Source organism: Pinus tabuliformis, chromosome 8 (assembly GCF_031772625.1).
Source record: "Pinus tabuliformis cultivar Carrire ecotype Pingquan chromosome 8, CPIR1, whole genome shotgun sequence".
Classification (NCBI taxonomy): domain Eukaryota; kingdom Viridiplantae; phylum Streptophyta; class Pinopsida; order Pinales; family Pinaceae; genus Pinus; species Pinus tabuliformis.
In genome coordinates, this window is record NC_142294.1 from 1,634,293,668 (window position 1) to 1,634,300,722 (window position 7,055).

At 36.5% G+C, this 7,055-nt stretch overlaps 1 non-coding gene across 1 annotated transcript; it reads right to left on the reverse strand.

Moving 5' to 3' along the window:
- Window positions 1-216: 216 nt before the first annotated feature.
- On the reverse strand, window positions 217-319 carry LOC149242399 (U6 spliceosomal RNA). The gene has a single exon (XR_016246789.1). It is a non-coding gene; the product is annotated as a U6 spliceosomal RNA (small nuclear RNA).
- Window positions 320-7,055: the final 6,736 nt, after the last annotated feature.

The window sequence follows — 7,055 nt, forward strand, 5'->3', positions numbered from 1 at the left end:
GGTTCAAAACTTGCTTCAAGTGATATATTTAGAGAGATGCATAATACTTTATATCAGCATGCACTCAGATCTAGAATAATAAGTCTGAAAGTGAGATTTAGGTGCAAAGGAGACAAGTTGTACCACTTAAAATGCTGGTCATTTGACCTCTTCAAGTGCCAATTCACATAGAATAAGTTTTCATGCCATGAACCAACTCAACACTTGCACAAATGTGAAATAATGGACCATTTCTTGATATGTGCATGCCATTCTTGCACAGGGGCCATGCTAATCTTCTTTGTATCGTCCCACTTTTATCGGATGTCTCCAAAGAGACAGCACAAATGTGAAATAATATGAGCAAGATCAACAATATTAAAATGTATTCCAAGCATAAATCATGCAAAGAAGCCTTATTATTGTGGAAAATCTTAAACAATTTTCAAAGTCACCTTACTACTAGAGTTAAATCCAAGATGTGTGCAATTAATTATGAAACCACAGAAGTTCGAACCCTTGAAGCTAATATTACATGATAAGCTTTGAAAGATGAATTAGCATAACAAGTTCTAAGGTAAAAAAGATATAGCAATGAAAACAACCTTAAATCAAGCAACCTAAATTATGAGATTAAATTTTAAACAAGTAAAAGCCCTAGGTTGCAAAAAAATAATAAAAAAAATAAAGGGAAAGGATGAAGATTTTTTGGGTTTTTTCGTTGAAGAAGATGATAGACCAATTCCACAAGAGGACTATGGGTAGATACAAAACTTCCAAGTGAAGCTTAGGGTTTAGAATGAGACAATGTTGAGGGCACCAAGAAGGACTGACTCTCAAGCATGGCTAGGGCCACTAGGTTTTGTTCAAGGATAGATGGATAGATTGGTTCTCTAGAAATCCTCTCTGAGTACTAGCAAGGTGATCTCAAAGGTTGGCCAAGGCAAGAGGGAAGAGCCCTAGGACATCCTGAACTAGGCCTCCTACATTACTGTCCAGGTGTAGAAGTTTGGCAAATAGGTAGCAGCATTTTTGGCTCACAAACAAAAGATGTCGAGATTTTTCTTGACAAATTCAAAATGATAGATTGAAAATCTCATCTACACCTATGGAAAAAGGGTTGAAGCTTTCAGCCAAAATTGACTCTAAGGTAGTTAATGAGTCAATGTATAGGCAGCTAGTGGAGATCTTGAAATATATCACAAACAGTAGGCCTGATTTGAGTTACATTGTGAGCTTCATTTCCAGATCTATGACAGTTCCAAAGGTAGAGCATTGGACCACAACAAAGAGAGTGTTGAGATATGTGAAAGGGACTCTTGCCTTTGGCATTCTGTACAACAAAAGCAAAGACCCTAGGCTATGTGTGTTTACAAATTCAGATTGAGCAAGTTGTGCGGATGATAGAAAATCAACATCTAGATATGCATTCAGCCTTGGCACAGGTGCAATCACATGGACAGGCAAGAAGCAGTGTGTGATAGCCCTTTCATCAACACAAGCAAAATGATGAGCAGTGAAGGGAGCATGTGAAGGAGTTTGGCTCAAAAGGATGTTTTCAGACATGAAGATGTAGCATACAAAGCCAACACCCCTACTCTTTGACAATCAAGGAGTGCTCAAAATAGCCAAGAATCTAATCTTCCACAAGCATGCCAAACATATTGAGATACATTGCCACATCATTAGACAACTTGTAAAGGATGGATCTATTGAGTTACAGTATTATTCCATGGAGGACCAAACTGTTGAGAATTAGAGCTCGGACAAGAACTTCCACACATATTCAATGTGAACATGCGAGAAGTAATTCAGATTTGACATAAGTTAAGGGTGAGTGTGTTAAGTGATTTAACATTATAATCAAAGAATATAAGAGTAGATTTACAGTTGTCATAAGTGTTTTCAGATCTGTTATATGGATGATAAAATTTCCCTCAAGGGTTGAAACTTGTTAGAACACATTGGTATCTTATCTCTTGAATTGCCTAGTGTATTGGGGTTGTTAAGAGTTGAAATATACTCTGTTGTTCATGTTGTTTTGTTTGTAATTCATAACAATTTTAAGGCTGACAATTCAGAGGGTTAAAATTTGGGAACTTCAATAAAAAAAGTCAAATTTTTAAGTCACATTAAAAAGTATTATTGTCATTTTGTTGGGAAATTTCTACAAGAAAAACATGAGAATAAATCATATGATACACAAAATAGGTTAATACATCAACAAGTATGCTAATATCCTCTCCCAGTGGATGTGGGTTGATTGCTTTTGGGAATACAATAGATTGATGGGGCTTGTGCTATGACAAGTGGAAAAAGTATGCCAATATACTCTTCCACTAGATGTGGGTTGATTGCTTTTTGGAATACAATAGATTGTGGGCCTTGTGCTTTGACAAGTGGATGCTTAGTAATTGTGTATGCCTTTATTTGTTGGCCACTATCTTGCATGCACCTTACAATGGTCGTGATTACATAAAATTATTGAATTGGAATGCCTTTTGTTTCCATCTTAAACTTGACATGGCTACCGATGCTTATTGAATTACACCTGCCTTTAGCGGTTGGCTACCACCTCCCTTGCACCTTTGTGAAGGGTCTAATAAAGGACATCTTTTCATATTGTTGTTGAAGATTTTCGGCAAGAACTGTGTAGTGTTTTCTATCCTTCCAACATTTCGGATGGTTACTCCATCCATCATCACGGACCAAAGAGAAAAAAGGACATATTTTTTCTACTATTTTGCCACTCATAATATCTCTTTTTGACCTAGAACCAAGCACTAGAGTCTACCAATAATACTATAAAGTTTGTCATTACCATATCTATGTTTTGCATATGCTCAAAGGTAAATGGATTGCAATTTTAAACTTCCTTTTATTTTGCATGATTAATTTAGAAAGGGATGTGAAATTGCTTGTGTTGTTAATGAATGATAAGGGGGTGTTTGTGTGTAGTTTTTAATAAGATTGCTAATGTAACCTACAGCACATTCTTCACAACATATTCTATAGGACACCAAGAGGGTTTCACATAGATGAGGCAAGTTAGAGAAGATACCCAATTTTATGATAGCAAAGAATCTATTAACTTGTTGGAGGAACAGAGCATCGACCCTAACTAAAGGAATTTTTGCATTTACTCAAGTCATTGCCACCACAACTATCTGTATCTATTTTTCTTAGGTGACCAATGATCGATGCAGCTTGTAACTAATCCATTGGGTCAGCTCTTCCTTGTGCAAACGAATATGGCATCAATGCACTTCAGTGTTGTGAATCAGAGAAAGAATGAATTTATTGCTACATGTGTGTTTTGGTAACCTACACTCAATGATGGAGCGTAATGCTCCCAAGTTTGTTTTAATCAAAATTGGAAACCCTGAATTAGGGAACTCTATCTCTCTATTTTGAGATAAGCAAGTACTCTACTCATACACACACACACACACACAAAGGTACTATTACTTTTGCTATCAGTCTAACACTTCCTATTTAATAGATGTCCAAAAATTGTTCCCGTGCATGATCATTAGTTAAAGGCGTGTTTATGACTTGTAACATTAATGCATAGGTCAATCGTTGAGGGGGCCCACTCAAAGTAAAGTTGTAACGACCCATCTAAACTAATCCACTATATAAAGTTTTAAACTTTATAATAATACAAATATGATGAACTTTAAAATAAATATGATTAAGTTTTATAAATATAAATTTTAAACTTTATAAAATATATAAATTAAACTTTATAAAACTAAACTATATAATAAAAATAAAATCAAAAGAAGCACCCTTATATAAAAGGGGACGCTTAAACCAACAGGATATTTATAACAAAGTGCATATGACAGCAAGGAAAATATCTGAGAGCCGCATTTGCATGGAAGGCGTGTCGGGAGGAGGGAAGGCAGTGGCTGCAGGTAGGAGGGCGGCCACCGCCAGGCTCGCAGATAAAAACCGGAGGTCTGAACCGAGAAAGGGGGCTGTAACAATGGATTTAGAAACCAGGAGGAGGGAATTCAGCAGTGAGAGAGGTCTGCCATTGGAAGAGCTTTAATCCGTCTGAGGTTCTGGGCACGGGGGACAATGAGCTTCTGTGAGAAGCTTACTGGATTGAGCAGCCAGTCTCTGCTCAGTCAGGCTGGGTGGAATTGGTCTCCCTAGGTAATTGGAGCAAAACAGCAGCAGCATCATCAACTTCATGGGATCAGATAGCAGTTCAGCAGCATCATCAACTTCACGGGATCAGATAGCAGTTCACGTAAGTACAAATCAAATTTTTTTTACGGTTCCTGTTTTCAAGTTTTTGATTACTACAAAAGTGTTGTGCATAGTTTTTAGTTTTGTATATATATGTGTTGTAATTTGGCTTGTAGTATTTTTTTGGCAATTGTTTATTTCATTTCTTGTAGAGTTATATTTGCTACAAAATTAGGGTATTATAGCTACAAAATCATATTTACTCATGGTTGCAAGCCCAGTTTAGGGAGTGCCACTAAGCATGAAACAATATATGATAGGTGTTTGATTGTGAAAAAATTGATCCATGCTTTCAATCTTTCATTATTAATTTGGATTTGAACTAGAATAGATCTATTTCCTTTTTATTAATAAATGAATTCTCTTCTTTATAAGCATATGAATTCTAGTCAGTCAATCCAAGAACCTTCCCCTATATATATTGCACATAGTTCCTCACGCACATAACTAAGCACCGGGTTCATGATAAAGTGACCTAGAAAATTGAACTTATCCCCGCCTTTAGGAAGGAAATCAAAAACACTGTCATTTTTGGTGTTGTTATCAGGGAGGCACTAAAGGAGATTGTAATATTGTTTTGCACTAGTTTAGGGGAAGAGACACTGGACTATAGATGTTCTCAAGGAATTGTTGACCAACTCTTCAACCTCCATCCTTAGTGTCATGCATTAGGTCAAACTGGAATGCATGAGAAGAACTAGAATCAAAGAGACTCAGGCATTGGGGTAGAAAGAGGAACAAAAACCCTATGTTATCTACTACATCATTAAGAATCTTTGCACAGACCCATGTTTTCTTCACCTAGCTAGATCTTGTTATTCTACTTTTTGTTCATGCGAATGGGATCTATGATATTCTTAAAGCCTACCACAATGAACCTTATGGGGGACACTTCATTGATAAAAGGATTACAAATAAAGTACTACGTTGGGATATTATTGGCATACCATTTTTAGGGATACCAAGAAATATGTGAAGAGTTGTGACAAGTGTCAGTGAGTGGGTCAACTAGTTCAGGTTGACAAGATGTCTCTACAACTTCAAATGTTGGTAGAACCCTTTGAGAAATAGGTCCTTGATTTTGTAGCGCTGATCAACCCACCATCAAGACAAAGAGTGTATATCTTGGTATGTACTATCCATTTAACTAAGTGGGTTGAGGCCAAGGCTCTTTCTAAGGCTATGGAGCAAGCGGTGGCTGACTTTTTGTATGAAAAATATGTGTTCACTTCAGGGTCCCCTGAGAAATCATTATCATCCAAGGGACCCAATTCACTTCTCACCTCATTCGATCCATCACCCAACAACTCACAATCAAGCACCAGATGTCTACCCTATACCATCCATAGATAAATGGACAATTGGAAGTCAAACTAAGTTTCTAGAGGCCATTTTAACCAAAAAAATCCAACCACATCATAGGGACTAGGTTGATAGGTTTCTTAAATCTCTTTAGGATTACCAAACCACCTGGAGGAACACCACGAGTTTCATCCCCTATAAGCTTGTGTATGGGAAGCATGTAGTTACTCCCAATAGAATTTGAGATCAACTCACTGAGGACTACATTACAAGTGGGTCTAGATCTTTTGAAGGTTGAATGGCATCGACCCAATCAAATCAATGAACTTGATAAAATCTAACAAGTTGATTAGTAACAGATCACTTTCATCCAACAATAGAGATTCGAATGGCACAATGGATTCATCAAAAGAAAAGAAGTATAAAGAAGGATATTGGGCTCTTCTATTTGACTCAAGGTACAAGGACTTCAAAGGTAAGTTTTCCACTCAATGGATGGGCCATATGAGATTGACACTATAAATGACAATGGCTCCGTCAAGCTCCGCACCATTGATGAGGAAAGAAATCCGATGATGGCTATGGTCATTGGCCAAGATTGTATCAGAAGCCTAAATCCAAGGAAGATTCATTCAATATTTGATCAAGCAAACCTAGAATTTGTAAGCAACAACTTTATGATCTCTACTACATTTCAACAAGTTTAGAAAAATAAATAAAATAAGATCTGGTAGTGCGAACATGGTTTCAGGCACCATCAAACGTAGTGGTACTAGAAAACCAGATTCTAGCTGGTATCACTAAGCAAATAAGAAAAGGGAAAAAAAAAATCAGCTGTGAAAACCTCTCTCAAGGTGCAATTGGAAAGGCCTTGCTTAAAAGCCAATTTATTTGCGAGCAAAGATTGAGAAAAGTTAAAAAAATAAAAATCATATCAAATTTGCAATTAGTTGAGCTATAGAATCACTGCCATCCCCTATTTGGTTTCACTGAAGTCCAAGAGGATAACTTAGTGGCTCTCTTGCATCAACATGAAAAACATAGGACTACCCAATGAAGACCTCCCCTCATGTAAATCTCTTTAAAATATAATGTTTCTGCAACATCCTAGATAGAACAACACTACTTAGTTGTAAAATAGAAGTAAAAAAATGTAGCTATGTTATAAACTTATATCATTACATCTGCACCTATTTTACAACAAATGTCCCTTGCAGATTCAAGTCAGCAACATCTAGTTTACCTCCTTGGATGTCAAAGTGCTTTGTAGAAAGATTCAAGGCTATCTCAATTCTCTTTGCTCCAGCATTAATTTTGGCAACTAAGAGATCTATTAGCATTGGCTAAAGAAGAAACATGGCACCCCCACAGTAAGTATCTTCATGACAAATTTCAGGTTGTTTATAACCCCTTTTACATTTTTCTTGTATAGATTAAAAGTGTTTAAAGAGAAATTCCATTACCAAAGAGCTACATTTTCTTGTTTCAACAAAGTAATGTCAAAACTTACCTTA